The sequence below is a fragment of the Alosa sapidissima genome, chromosome 14 (genome assembly GCF_018492685.1).
Source record: "Alosa sapidissima isolate fAloSap1 chromosome 14, fAloSap1.pri, whole genome shotgun sequence".
Classification (NCBI taxonomy): Eukaryota; Metazoa; Chordata; class Actinopteri; order Clupeiformes; family Clupeidae; genus Alosa; species Alosa sapidissima.
The window spans coordinates 135012-150002 of NC_055970.1; the positions used below are offsets into that span (position 1 = coordinate 135012).

The 14991-nt window shown below is 39.3% G+C and overlaps 1 long non-coding RNA gene across 1 annotated transcript; it reads left to right on the top strand.

Moving 5' to 3' along the window:
- The first annotated feature begins 2372 nt into the window (after positions 1-2372).
- On the top strand, positions 2373-3128 carry LOC121682372. The gene is made up of 3 exons (XR_006022537.1): positions 2373-2438; positions 2661-2719; positions 3063-3128. It is a non-coding gene; the product is annotated as an uncharacterized LOC121682372 (long non-coding RNA).
- Positions 3129-14991: the final 11863 nt, after the last annotated feature.

Below are 14991 nucleotides of genomic sequence, written 5' to 3' on the forward strand. Positions count from 1 at the left end.
AACTGGGACCCACTGTAGTAGCAACCAAAGTCTGAAGTACCATCACAGAGGCTAGCTTATGTCTATGCTAGCTACTAGTGTTTCTTACTGCAGCTTCTTCTGCTGTGTAACGTAGTTAACGTTAGTCTTTTTACAACAGCGACACCTCTGTTCAGGAGAATATTGCAACTAGTGTCGCCATCACCACGCGCGAGTATAAATGGTTACGGCGCTTCTGTGACGTCACATTGTCGCGCTACTGGTCGGGTGCGTCGAGTATGTGGGACGTCTTAGGATCCTGACAGTAGAATTCTGGACTGTCCAGGGCTTTGCTGGGCAGAGTAGATAGGACACCATTGCAATATGGGCCAGACAGGAGCTGATGAAAGAGTGAATGCGAGTTTCAGTTTCAGAGTGCTTTTGAGAGGTTTTTTAGGTGGTTAGAAGGCAGATTTAGGTGAACTTTTTGTTAGTTGACCGGACTGAGAGGGAGGGGTCACCGATGACGCCCAGGCATTTTGACTTCAGGGGACTTATTGCCTGGTTTTAGGTGTATCATCCAAACAACATCTGTATCAACACAGTTGTTTAGTTGTAATTATATTATTGGAATCATGAAATCCATGATGATTACACACACAGTCCTGCAATATTTCACAATAACAGCTTTATCACTAAGTAGCAATCTTCTCTTCAGTGAAATGTTGGTGTTTCAATTTGGAAGTACAGCAAAATTGAGTAGCTTTAACCATCCAAATACAAATTGAATCAGTCTTCATTCAGAATGTTGACTAGTTACACTTCACAAACAGTTTATTACAACCGAAGACAGTATTACTTTATTTGGATTCATGCTCCGTACAGGCCGCTACAACCTTTCAATGCCAGTGGTGAGTTGCACCAGCTGTTGTCTCACATCCCATACAAAAATGTGATATATGTAAATTACATATATAATGTGTATGTCAATATATGCCTCACACATATAAGTCACATATATACACATACATGTCAAATATATTTCAAAATTGGCCGTTTTTATATGTCACATATATTTTCCCAGATATACAAATATATTACAAATATATGCCAGTTGCATATATGTTAATATATGATAAGTTATGTATTTGTACGCATACTAGGGATACCAATATATTGCAAATATATGTCTATGACATATTTAGGGAATCAAATATATTGCAAATATATGAAATGTTCTGCTATGTCACATTTATGTAGTATAAAAATATGTCAAAATGTTAGGGAGTCAAATATATTGTAAAATATATGTAATGTTCTGCTATGTCACATTTATGTAGTATAGAAATATGTCAAAATAGATGTATATTTCACAAATATAACATTGTTGATGTTCCAAAGAAAACGCACAAAATATTTGTTTAACCTTTTATTATTTAAGTTTTAGTTTTTCCACATTTTTTTTTTTTTTTTTTTACTGATTTACATTTTTCTTGGTTGATGCAGCTCCGCCATTTTACTATTCATGGCTGTCCCAATCTGGCCTTGGGTGACACCTGGATGTTTCACCATAACAGCATCTAGTAACATAGGCAATAATTACTGATTAAGCCATTTTCATACTTAATGAAAGTCTTCTTCTCACCAAATTTCTGTGTCTAATTCAGCTTCAACCGTTTAACGTAGAAACTTCGTTCAAATTTTGTAACGTGGACAAATGGAGGTGCGGACAGGTGAAAGACAGGTAGATAATGACACAGAATAAAACCTTAACTTACCCATGATAGCTTTAACTTTAATGGAGACATATTATACCTCTTTTTAAACAAGTTAGAATAGGTCTATGGGCTATACAAAACATGTTCATAAAGTTTTTTGCACAAAATCAATCTCACATAAAGAGATCTCTGCAGCCTCTATTCTTGCCAGCTTCAGTCCCTTTCAGAATGAGCCGTTTAAGGACTCTGTCACTTTTATGCAAATAAGCTACTGCTGGCCACGCCCACCTGTCAGATGTTTACGCTGTTGGTTTTCTTCACGTGAAAACCTCCACTGCTTGGGTGAAAATGACGGAATACAGAGGCGCACTCTAGCCCAACATTTTCGACCCAGAGTCGGACCCAGATCAAGATGAAGAGGAGCCACCTGCAGAAACACCTTCACGAATGCTGCAAGCAGTTTCTAAAGGGTTTGTTAACTTTTTAAATCAATGTGTTGCTATCTCTCCTACCTGCCAAATTAGTCTTGGCTATTGGCTTTACCCTGTTCAGCCTGTTACGAAGTAAACTTAATGTAATTTTTCGTGACAAAGCCAGTCTTTTTACAATATTTAACATTTGCTTGTATTTGAAACGTCACTAGATTCACAGCACTTGATTAGCTTTTATTATTATTATTTTAATTATTATATAGATGTGCTTGTGGAAATTGTTGGGCAATGCCAACTGAGGCAGAGTATATGCTGCCAGGAGATTACACAGGTAACTTTTCTAAGCTACAGAAAGGCCTGCAAATATGTTACCGTGTTACTAACTTATTTACAAATGAGCTAGCGAGTATGCTGCCATATTACTCACTCATTTACGAATAATGCTAGGGACTGTGCTAGCATAGCACTCACCTTACCTTACCATTATAGATCACACGATGTTTGCAGCAGACGGGTTTATATACCGGTGTGCCTGAATGTTTATTCTCTTCAGAACGCACTGAACATATACAGAGCTGACCATGGGGCCTTACGGCTACGGGGAATAGAGCAGTATGTGTTATTTATTAAGCTACTTTCCCAGTGTTTATGAGAAGTGACAGGCTACCATTTTTATCAGCAATGTTCACTAATGTTCATAGGTCACTAATGGCCTTACACACCAACACATGCCCCAATTGTTGTTTTCTTTCTTTTTATGTATGGCTATTGTCTGCAAATTCAGCAGGTATCAAACATACACTCGTGACACATTAAAGACATTACAATATATTTATTACACAAAACAGAAATAAAACATGACATATGCAATATGACAATTGTGCTTTGTGCACTTTTGACAGAACTGACAGATTATGTAACCTGCTAACTACTGCAATGTTTTTTTTTTCTTTAGTCGTTACAGATAGCTTGCCTACAGGAGCTTTGTCATTTGGTGTTGGGGATTCCTTGGATGCAGAATAAGGGTTGTCATCCCGTCATGTGTGGTCCTGCGTGTTCGTCGGAGTTTCCTGACAGCCAAAGACAACACGTGGGCTTCAAACTGCCTCCCCTGGATTGAAGCGAGACACATAGTTGGCGATCACCTCCTCCTTCTCTGGGTGCTCAAACTCTGAGGACAGGTCCGGAGGAATGCTTATTTTCAGGAGTTCCTCCCTGTATGCTTCTTGGTCCACAAAAACCTCACCCATGATGAAGCCCATCAAGTCTTCCACATACCCTGTGCAATATTTCACACTTCGTAACTATGTACATAGTTTGTAAAGCATTTCATTGTACATTTATTTGTTTTGTTCATTGTAAAGACACCATAGTGCAATAGCATGCAAAATGAACAGATCTTTTATTGTTGATAAATAAAAAATTATGTAACTTATGGAATGTTGTCTCGGTTTTGATGGGTTTCACCCTGCACTCTCCCTTCCTGTACTTTGGGAAATGCATCCTGTAGAGTAGTGTTAATTTTGTCACCTATTTTTAATTTAGTCTTAGTCTTAGTCTTGTGATGAAATGTGCTTTTTAGTCTTTGTCATATTTAGTCATTCAAATATCATTTTTGTTAGTCAAGTTTTAGTCGACTAAAAGTCTCGTCATTTTAGTCTAGTTTTAGTCAAAAGAAAACTAAAGGTATCTTAGTCTTAGTCAGTTTTAGTCAACACATTTTAGTCTTTTTTTTATAACAAATTATTTCTGATTACCATTTGAGTCAAATAGTGTTTCACACATCTCAGTTTTCCAACAATATTGTGTGTCCACAGGGCTACTCGTCTGTTATAATTACTCATTCTGATTTGTTGTCAGTCAGTTACAGTTATAGCTCGGCTGGGATTTGACCATAGACAGTAAAAGATTTGACTGGACCACTGTCATACTCGTAGACCAGTGTTTCTCAAAGTGTGGTCCGGGAATCACTGGTGGTCTGCAAGCTATCCCAAGTGGTCCGCGAGCAGACGTGGTAAAATATAATATAGATGAGTTGTTTGCAATATTGAACCAACTTGTATGTAAAAACAGTTCTGCAACACTGTCTATGTAAGATATGCCAGTTTAAATCATACAGTATGAATCCACACAGTAAGCAAAGTGCAAAGACAATAAGCAAGGTGGTTCAGTGAGTAGGCCAATAATGTAGACTAATTATAGGCTACTGTTGAAGTAGGTCTAATCTTTTTTTTTTTTAGCTAGGGTTAGTTAAGTGGTCCTGAAACTGAAAAAGTTTGAGAAACACTGTCGTAGTCCAAAGTATTAATGTTTTACTCCGTCTCGCTAGATGGCGATATGCGCCCAAACACAACACATTCCCCAAACAGACTCTCCATCTTAGCCATAGCTAACTTGCTAGCGAACTTTCCATATTAGCTTACTTGCTAGCAAACTTTGCATCATCAGTCTAACTAGTTAAATAGTTGACATTACATGATGAACATTTTCGTATGGACATTCTGGTGGATGTTAATTTGTATGAGAGAAGCTTCAACTTCTGGGTATGTAGCATTGTGGCATAAAGCTTAGGTAATTAGTTTGCTAACTCTGGCAGAAATCTCCAGTGTTCTTGTTCCATGTAGTTTCGTGTTGCAGCCACAGGGTTGCAGCAACAGCACGTAGACTAGCCTACAGGAAAGCTGTTGCGTTTGAACTCATTCGGAATATTTTGAAAACGTAACAGCTAGATATTCTGTCTTCTCATTTTGTAGACGAAAATGAAGAGAGATTTTATCTTAGTTTTTATTTCATGCAAAACATTTTAGTCTCGTCTTTTTTCGTCAACAATAATGCATCTTAAGATAGTCTTAGTCAGTGTTTCAGGACAATACTGCCGTCTCGTCATCGTCTCGTCTTAGTCATTAAAAAAAAGGTCGTTGACGAACATATTTCGTCTCGTCTCGTCTAAATAATATTTAAATATTATTTAAATATTCTTTATCTCCATTTGTCTCTGATTTATAAAGTTTTTCATAATACTTAGCAAATTATTCCGCGATCCCATCCTTATCAGTTACCATTCCAGTTTGATCTGTATTTAGTTGTGTTATATGTGCCCTCTTCTGTTGTTTCTAAAGTTTATAAGCTAAAATGTTCAGAGACTTTGGCCCACCATCATATCTTTCTTGTTGCGTAAACTGCATTAACTTCTTCATCTCAAACATACGTAATTTGTCTAATTTTACTCGCTTCTCTTTCAATTCCAACCTGTCCTTCTTACTATCTGTTATACTGTGTCTATTCTCTAATATTTTAATTTCTTCAGTTAGCCGTTTCTCCAGTGCAACTCTTGCCTTTTTTCTTGATGAGGAGCAAGAAATGATAATACCTCTTATTACTGCCTTTGCTGCTTCCCATAATATGATCGGGTCTATATCCTTTGTGTCATTTAATTCCACATATTGTTTTAGTTCCTTTTTAATTTTTTCTATGAATATTGGTTCTTGTAAAAGTGAGTTGTTTAATTTCCACAAAGACTTACCTTTATTAGCGTGTAGTTTCAATATCAGGGAAATAGCAGCATGATCTGACATGTTTATGGAGCTAATTTGACATGATTTAACTAAAGTTACATTGTTTTTATACATAAAAAACAATCTAATCTATTGTAAACTGAGTGTCTTCCCGAGTAGCAGGTGTATTCTTTTTTGTTCAGATGGAGCTCTCTCCAAACATCTACAAGCCCCAACTCTGAGCATGCTTTCCTCAATAAACTAGCATTCTTTTCTGCTTTATGTTGCCTGTTGCTTGTTGAGTCTAGTTTAGAATTCATAACTAAGTTTAAGTACCCTGCCAAAATTACAATTCCCTTAGTCTTTGTAACTAGTAAATCTATTAATGTGATCATGAATTCAAGACCCATGCCTGGGGGATAGTATACATTTAGAAAAGAGAACTCTATCCCTTCTATTTTCCCCACTACTAAAACATAATGTCCCTCTTTGTCCGTAAAGCAGTCTTCCATTTCCTCTCAAGTTGCTCTGAATCAATGTATCAAAATCAAACACCCCCAGCAGCAGCACTCGAGCCATGGCTGTGTCAGAGGGAGCCTGGTTTGCAGCCCTCCACACATTTTGTGGCACAGACACTCCACTGCCAGGGAATATTTCTTCCTGTGTAGACATGATAAAAAGATCTTTCATTAATTTAAATCATTGGTGTACAACAGGGTTCTCCAACCGTTTTGGCACTGAGAGTTCAGTGAAAGTGTTTATTTTGTCAAGTGTGCTGACACACACTCGAAATGCATCCTCTTTATTTAACTTATCTGTGATACACACACGCGCACACACACAAGGAGCAGTGTTCAACGAGCACACACACACAAAGCAGTGAGCAGTCTTAGGGCTAGTCAACACGTACTAAACCTATCTTTTTTTCCTCCGTCTTCCCTGAAACCGCATCAAGAATATTTGCGTCCAAACGGATCCATCTCAACACGACTCAACACGTTACTTCATACCCCAGGCCTATAGGTGGCACTGTTTCTTTACAGAAATTGACCAAAGTTTGTGCTTTACAAACAGACAGAATAAGCTATGACAAAATGGCTAGTGCAAGGAAACTAGAATTGTTTGTGTGGACTGATGGTGAACTGTCAACTGTAGTCAACTGTAAAACTAATAAACTTTATTTTACGGTTTGCGAAGGGTGCAGTCCAGTCCTTTATATGGCTAACGCAGGTAGGCCTACTAATCACCTTTACTTTCTTTGGTTGTAGTCCGTGATTCACATTAGGTTTGGCTATCACTAAACGCAAGGCTTACCCAAGTTCTAGGCTATTCTGTCGCCACATTTATAATATTTCTATAAAACCTTCGTTAGTAACAATACGTTTGCCTGCATCAAATCAAATCGCGCATTTGCAATCAGTGTTCTATCATCGGCTTAACGTGAGTTCTAAGCGTCTTTGTATGCTTATATCTGATTTCACTCGACTGTGAATGCATGTATATATGTTGTAAGACATGTAAAATAAATGAATGACACTGGCACTACGCACAAATTAATGTAGCCTGAACTTACACCGCACTTTCCTAATAACTTAAGTTCTCTCGCGTCACTGACAGTAGCTAGAATGCATTAAAAAAAAACGGGAAAAACAGTGTTCAGTCCACCAAGTCATAAGCTATCGGCGCTGCGCAGCACCAGTTGTGATATTTATCTTACGGAGTGTAATCGTAGGTAATGTCATGTATGAAAACTAGTATTGTTAGGCAATACTATAAGTGTAAGTCCAGGGCAGCTGAGGTGACATCATCGATACGCAAGCAGGATGTGCGGTTTCGCTGTCTAAACGAATTCAAACGGGCTACGGTTTCAGATTTCTCCACTCTGGGACCAGGTTTCAGAAAAGTGCGGTTTCGGGCAGTGCGTTTACAGGATTCGTTTGGACGCTCGGCCAAGACGAAGCAAAACCTCTGCGTTTAACCTAAAAAGCGTCTCCGTGTGGACGGGCCCTTAGCTATGGTGCCCAGGGAGCAATTGGGGGTTAGGTGCTCAAGGGCACTTCAGCTCATTCCTGCCAGCACCAGAATCAAAACTAGGATCTACCTTTGATCACAAGTCCGATTTCTCTAACCTTGAGGTTGCTCCCTAGCTGAAGTGTAGGAAATTGTAGGAAACTCATGGGACAGTCCCAAATAAATGTCACAATTTTACCACAATGCTTTGCTCGTTGGCCCCCAATGAAATGGAGTCATAAACAGTAATGTGAAGAGTTTGGTTCCAAAATGCTATAAACACCATTTTAATGATTTTACATACATAATTTTTCTTTGTGTTGTTTTCCAAGTAATTTCAGTAGAACTCTAGCCTGGCTAACGTCAGCCCTTATCTCATTGAGATGGGGTCTGGGAACTAGACATTCATTTTCTCGTATTTGAAACGTGGTTTACAAATGCCCAGAGCCGTAAATTGGGCGCTACAAATGTCTATCAAATGCGTCTATCTAGCTCATAACTGCTTCGGTGTGTCGTCATCGTCTTGCTACCCTCCGTCCGTTCTGTGATTGGTCCCCTAACTGAGGCGAAAATTTGCTGGAATGGAATCCAGGCTGCCTAGCAGCATGAATAAAATTGTGCGCGTAAGGCAGCATGGGAAAACCCAATTATTTGATTGATGTCTACTCAATAAAAACAACACATCTGCAATTTTATTTATGGACAATTCCATGCAAAACTGTCACGCCCAAAACGGCAACTAAATACGATGGCATTGTATTGGCGTTATGGATCAATTTTGCATGGAATTGCCCTTATATTACCTGAAATACACGATTAAATAACATTGTTTTTTAATGTTTTTAAAGATGGAGATATACTATTCTAGTCAATGGTGCAATAACTAAAATGGAACTCACAGACTGAACAGGTGAGGGGCTGTTGGGTAGGGACAGGGCCACCTCTAACCCTAACCCAGACTGAACAGGTGAGGGGCTGTTGGGTAGGGACAGTGCCACCTCTCTTCCGCCTTCCAGGCTCTGTAACATCTGTTTGATTTTTGGGAGCTCTGCAAAACATGAGGGAAAAGGTAACCAGTAACATGCAAACCAGTAGACAGGGTCTACATTTCAACTCACAAAAATCACTTACACCCATTTTAGGCAGGATCACAGGCCCTTTCCAAGCAAGCACACATTAGTGTTTATTTCACCCATCCCTGTTTTTACATGTAATAAAATCTATGAACCAAAAGTATCCTATTTTTAATAACATTCTATGTATTTTTCTATGAAAAATTAGCCTGCAATTTACACTTTAAGCAAATAATCATATTTCAGAAAATATGAGATTTATAGTTTGTTTTAACTCTTCTGTTAACTTACCTGTGAACACATAATTTTTCAGCTCCTGTAACTCTTGAAGTATTATTTCTGTGGTGTCATCTCGCGGAGGCTCTTGGTGTGGAAGAGAGGACAGGATTGCCGTCTCTTGGTCAAGCTTCGCGGCCATTTTTTTCTGAAAAAATAAATAAACAAATATATATATTTATTCCACTGCTTGGTTGAATTTCCCATTGTCCTACGTAATTTAGAACAACCATGAACTGTATGTTATTTGCACACCTATGAAGTAGATCCATTGTTTGGCCGTATCACACTTGTATATTAATTCGGCGAACTCGTTGTGAAGTTTAAATGAACCGTCACGTTGCATCCGAGCTGTAAAATACAGACGTTAAGAACATAGCAACATTGTAGCATATAACGGAGGTGGCTTTTAGCTAGATGGATGAAAGCAGGCTAAGTAAAATAGTGATGTTTCAAAGCTAAAGTTCTTCAGAATCTTGGGATACGCTTGACAACGGGAGAGATAAAACTAACGACTGGCCTTTGGCCGTGGCAACCATCCATTTAGAACTAGTAACGGCAGTTTTCCTGCAAGTTGAGAAATTAGTTGATATGTGTCAGAAGTATAAGTATATATACTCTTTTGATCCCGTGAGGGAAATTTGGTCTCTGCATTTATCCCAATCTGTGAATTAGTGAAACACACTCAGCACACAGTGAACACACAGTGAGGTGAAGCACACACTAATCCCGGCGCAGTGAGCTGCCTGCTACAACAGCGGCGCTTGGGGTTAGGTGCCTTGCTCACGGGCACTTCAGCCGCTTCCTACTGGTCGGGGGTTCGAACCGGCAACCCTCCGGTTCCAAGTCCAAGTCCGCTAAACAGTAGGCCACGGCGGCCCTTAAGAAAGTAGATCTACAAACAAGAGTTTTAGCGATTAAAACATTTAAATTGTAACAGGAAATAAACACAACGCAAGTGACAACAGTGGAATAAGCGGGATAATGGACTCCACGGTGGCCTGTTCACAGAAATGAATGCTCCGCTTCGCGTCGGGGCCGTTTTACAACCTCAACCGTTACAGCCCTTCCTCAGTATGATAGCCATACTTTCACATAACCATGAATGGAATTCTATAAAATAACTGGGTCAAATTCATTGAACAACCCATCAACACAACACAGTGAAACATCCTGTGCTCCTTTAAAATAATCCATTGTGAATTAATTTGTTATTTCCTGAACTGTGCTGTACAACATAGTACACCATTCAATACAAGCAAAATAACAACACAAAAGCAATACAACAAAAGTACAACACAAGTTGGTAACGCTTTAGAATAACATGTGCTTATTATGTATTAACAGTGCATAATAAGCAGCTAACAATTCATTACTAACGGTTAGTTAACTGTTGTTATCCTTTAATAACATTAACTAACGGTTAACATGCAGCTTGTAAGTGTTAACAAGCAGCTTGTTAATGCTTGTTAATGGTGTATAAGACAAAGAGGTGGATAACGAATATGCTTATAAGACCTTTCTTACCTATTTGTAGTACATTTTGCAGCCCCCCAATCTAAAGCGAGGACCATGTAGCCTATTCTACAAGCCCAACCTTCTATCTCTATATATCTACTGCATCTATCTAGTTTGTTTAAGCTGTGAGAAATGCACCTTCAAAATTGCTGCAGCGAGCAGGAATTGAACCCCGGTCTCCTGTGGCAAAGAGTGAAGTGCTACTGACTGAGCCACGTTCCTGTCTTTGAATGTAATGATCATCTTGATTCTATATTCTGTTAATGTTCTATATCATACCAGTTATGCCTTTTACAAATATGTTTCTGATAAAAAAAAAGTGGCGTTTAATTTCCATAATCTTTGTTCAGTGAACAGTCAGTTTGTCAGCAGTCTAAAGATATTATCAGAGGGGGTTAATCAAGGATCTTTGATATTATGCCAGCTTTGTTTATAGTTTGGTTACATAGCAACCGAGAGTTAAAGACGACAAGTGGGTGCGTTCAATGTCGCAAACATAGGCGAATGTTCGCGATCAATTTGAAACCTTTGCCTTGAACAGAGGCGAACATTTGTGGACTGTTGCTGCATCAATGTCAATGGGAGACTTGTGGAATTTTACCAAAAATTGGTCATTATGTCTCTCTGGATTTGTTGAGGGTTTTTGGGGAAAATTTGTAAACAAAATAACTTAATATCAGACCATGCTACTGTCAGTTACTGTCCAGTTGCTAGCAAGTTAGCTAGCCGCCTATCTAAGGTAACATTTTAAATGGAGAAGTGTAATTTCTTTAAAATGACAACTAGATGAATAACATTACTGACATTAGTTAAAGTGGATAGTTTATACTCAAGTGAACTTGCAACAGTATATTAAGTTTAAGCAAAGCTCCTCAACTGCTAGTCACTTGTCAGCGCATAGCTGTGAACAAAATGAACAATTTCATCAATACTGTTACAGTAAAGTAGCCTAGTTTAGCTCAGTTAGTAGCAAACCACTCTATGACTCAGGAGACCAGGGTTCAATTCCTGCTCACTGCAGCAATTTTGAAGGTGCATTTCGCACAGCTAAACCAAGCTAGATAGATAGATGCAGTAGAGATAGAAGGTTGGGCTTGTGGAGCTATAGGCTACATGGTCCTCGCTTTAGATTGGGGGGCTGCAAAATTTACTACAAATAAATAAAAAAGGTCTTATAAGCGTATTAGTTATCCACCTCTTTGTCTTATACAACATTGACAAGCATTAACAAGCTGCTTGTTAACACTTACAAGCTGCATGTTAGCTGTTAACAAATATGCTTGTAAGTCACTTAAAAGGCTGCTTATTAACACTTACAAGCGGCATGTTAACCGTTAGTTAATGTTATTAAAGGATAACAACAGTTAACTAACTGTTAGTAATAAATTGTTAACTGCTTATTATGCACTGTTAATACCTAATAAAGCGTTACCCACAAGTTAAAACACATTCTGATAGCCATACTTTCACATAACCATAAATGGAATTAAACAAGAAAATAACTGGGTAAAATGAATTGAACAACCAGTCAAGACAACACAGCAAAACATCCTGTGATTTGATTCATTATAAACTGTGCTGTACAACTTACTACACCATGAAATACAAGCAAAATAAAAAGCTTTAGTGTTTAGCAGAAACTCATTCCCTTTTCACACCTCATTGAAAACCAGCCAGTCGTACTTGGCGTGTTGTGCGGCCCGCTGGTAGGGCTCTGGCTCAGAAATTACACTAACAAGTTGGTCCTCGCTGTACAAAATACAGTCTTTTTTAGCAGGCCACTTGAATATGTTTTTGTTGCTTACTTGCTCCATGCAATTCACTGCAAACTCTTCAACCAGTTCTCCCACTGTACCATTCTCAGTCTTCTTCACCCAGTTTTTATATGTTTTGTCTCCGACCACCACATCTTCCTTCGCCCAGTGTTCCCATCTGGCCCGATCATCTGGGTTGTGTGTGGCAAGCTGGACTTCATCAAAGCAGCACTCAGTGCATGTGCGCTCCATGCATTTCAAGTTCTCAGTATTACAGGTTATGCTGGAAAGAAGATCTGATAGGCTTTTTGATGGTAGGATACCACGCTGTGATAACGCATCAATAAGTAAACGCAGGTTCTCGTGTTGGTAGCAGGCGCATGTATTGCGTCATTTGATTTGGCTTCTGTTACATAAAATGGCCTGTAGCGTACAAACGGTCTGTAAGACAGGCGAAGGTGTGGTCCAGCAGTCTGGAGGTAGATAGATAGATAGATACTTTATTGATCCCCAGGGGAAATTCAAAGTATTCCTTGTGCAAGTCAACCAATGATTTTGAAAGTACTCTCCTCTGCATTTTTTCTTTCCTTCCAATGGTGTCTTTCTTCCCTGGAAGAAGCCTGCTGTTCTCATCCCTTAATAAGAAGGACTCCACTTGTTTCTTCTTTTCGTGGGCAGTGTTTCCTTGCTTTGTTTTGCTTGTGTTTATCTGTCAGCATGTTTATCCATATTCCGTATTTGCACGAGGCATTGATTCTTTTGTCTAAACCTATTTGCTCTTCTTTTTTCAGCCTCAAGTTTCTTCATTAATGTCTCATTTTGTTTTCGTAGTTTCCGCAGTTCTTTGGTCATTGAAGATTTTCTTCTTTTTTGGGGAGGATTTTGGTCTCGGGGGGACTTCTCTGGTGTGCTACACAAAACAGGTACTGGTACTGGGGCTTCATTGATCAATTCATGCAGAACCGGCCTTGCCACTGGGGCTCCATTGATAACTGGCCTTGCCACTGGGGGGTCATTGATCTCTTCGAATGGCTGGTCATGATCCTGAGGTGATTGTGGTGTAATATCAAGGACAGCATTAGTGGCTTTTTCCCCTTGCCCTACATCTCCGCTTTGGCTCTCTCCATTTCTCTCGTAGCTTCTTCTGTGTTGCTGGCGGCACAGACTTTACGCTTAGATGAACAATTTTCCCGCATGCTTTCTTCTGCTAATATCTGTGGAGAAAATGATAAAACCAAACAATGAGTATTGTGATATGATGGTGCATTAATAATTTCATGAAATGTTTTAATTCTTCAAATGTCAAATTTACTTTCTGCGTCTCTCTCTCAGGAAGTTCTCTTTCCTCTCAGGATCTTCATTCAGCCTCTCCCTAAACTTCCTGGACCTTTCCTTGGTGGTCATCTCAGCCTCTCACTTTCAACATTGAAATCGTTGAAAGATACATCTTGCTGATGCGCTGGGACACATCATCAGTGATGTAACCTGGGGTCACTGGGTGTTTCGGGTCTTTCAACATCAGACACCCTCGCCCAGGCAACCCGACCAGAGTTGATCAGACTCCGGCCTGTGTCCCAGCAGCATTCTTCCACGGATCAGCCCTCTTGATCCAAAGCCATCTTGTGGCTCTTTCTGCGGCTTCAGTTGCAGATCTGATGGCCTTCCTCTTTGCCTCACCGGTGAGGCCCAGCATGGTGAGGACTTTGCAGAGGGGCCGCCCTGCAAATCCTCGGCATCCCACCTCCAGGGGTTCACAGTAAGTCCTCCAGCCTTGGCTCCTACACTCCTCCACCAGCTCCTGGGACTTGGCACGCTTCCGCTCATTAGCCTCCTCCATGCGTTCTTCCCAGGGCACTGTCAGTTCCAGAATGATCAATTGTTTGGTGGAATCAGAAACAATGATCATATCTGGTCGGAGCCGTGTTGTTGTTATTCTTGCTGGGAAATCAAACTAGCTTTAACAAAACAGGGAAGGAAGGTTTGAGTTGACGGGCCATCCAAATGCGGCCATCCATTAACCTCCATTCATTTTTTAGACTCGGATTATATCTCTTTTGCATATTTAAACTAATTTTTCAATAAAACTTGTAATACAAAAAATGTTTGTTTACATGTTTGCTTTCACTATGTTAAGTTTCATTATGATAGGAGTAAAGGAAAAAAATAAGTGAAAATGACTTCATGTTGTGCTATAGGACAGTGCGTTGCACCAGTGGACATTTTCAAAATCAATGCTAGTTTGCGGCCTAGCTATATGAGAGACATTATTCATCCTGAGTAACAGTGTTAAGGTTTACATTATTTTCAATGATCAATGAATGTAAATTGATAAAAATATTCAGATCAATACTTAAATTGCGTTGTACCAAAGGACTACCTTAAGACGACCAGTTCGAACACTGCATGGAAATAGTAATATTATGAAAATATTTTAGACAGAACTGACCTTGTGTGCAGTCCATCTGCTCCAGTGATGTCTTCTGTCCTTCCTGATTCTGGAAGGACCCCTTTCAGTAATGGGGTGGTCACATTAATGCCTGTTTTATATCTACATAATGCCGTTGCTCCAGGAGGCCACCAGTTTTGCGGACAAAATGTAATTTGTCATAATAATTCTACATAGGGACCTTAACACTTATAACCTCTAGATTCATTAAGTAAACACTTGTATGACATGCATTCAAGTATTTTAATGTATTTAGATTCATTTTTCATTAAATTACAGTCGTTTTAAGATAAGTAATGCTACCCCGGACAGT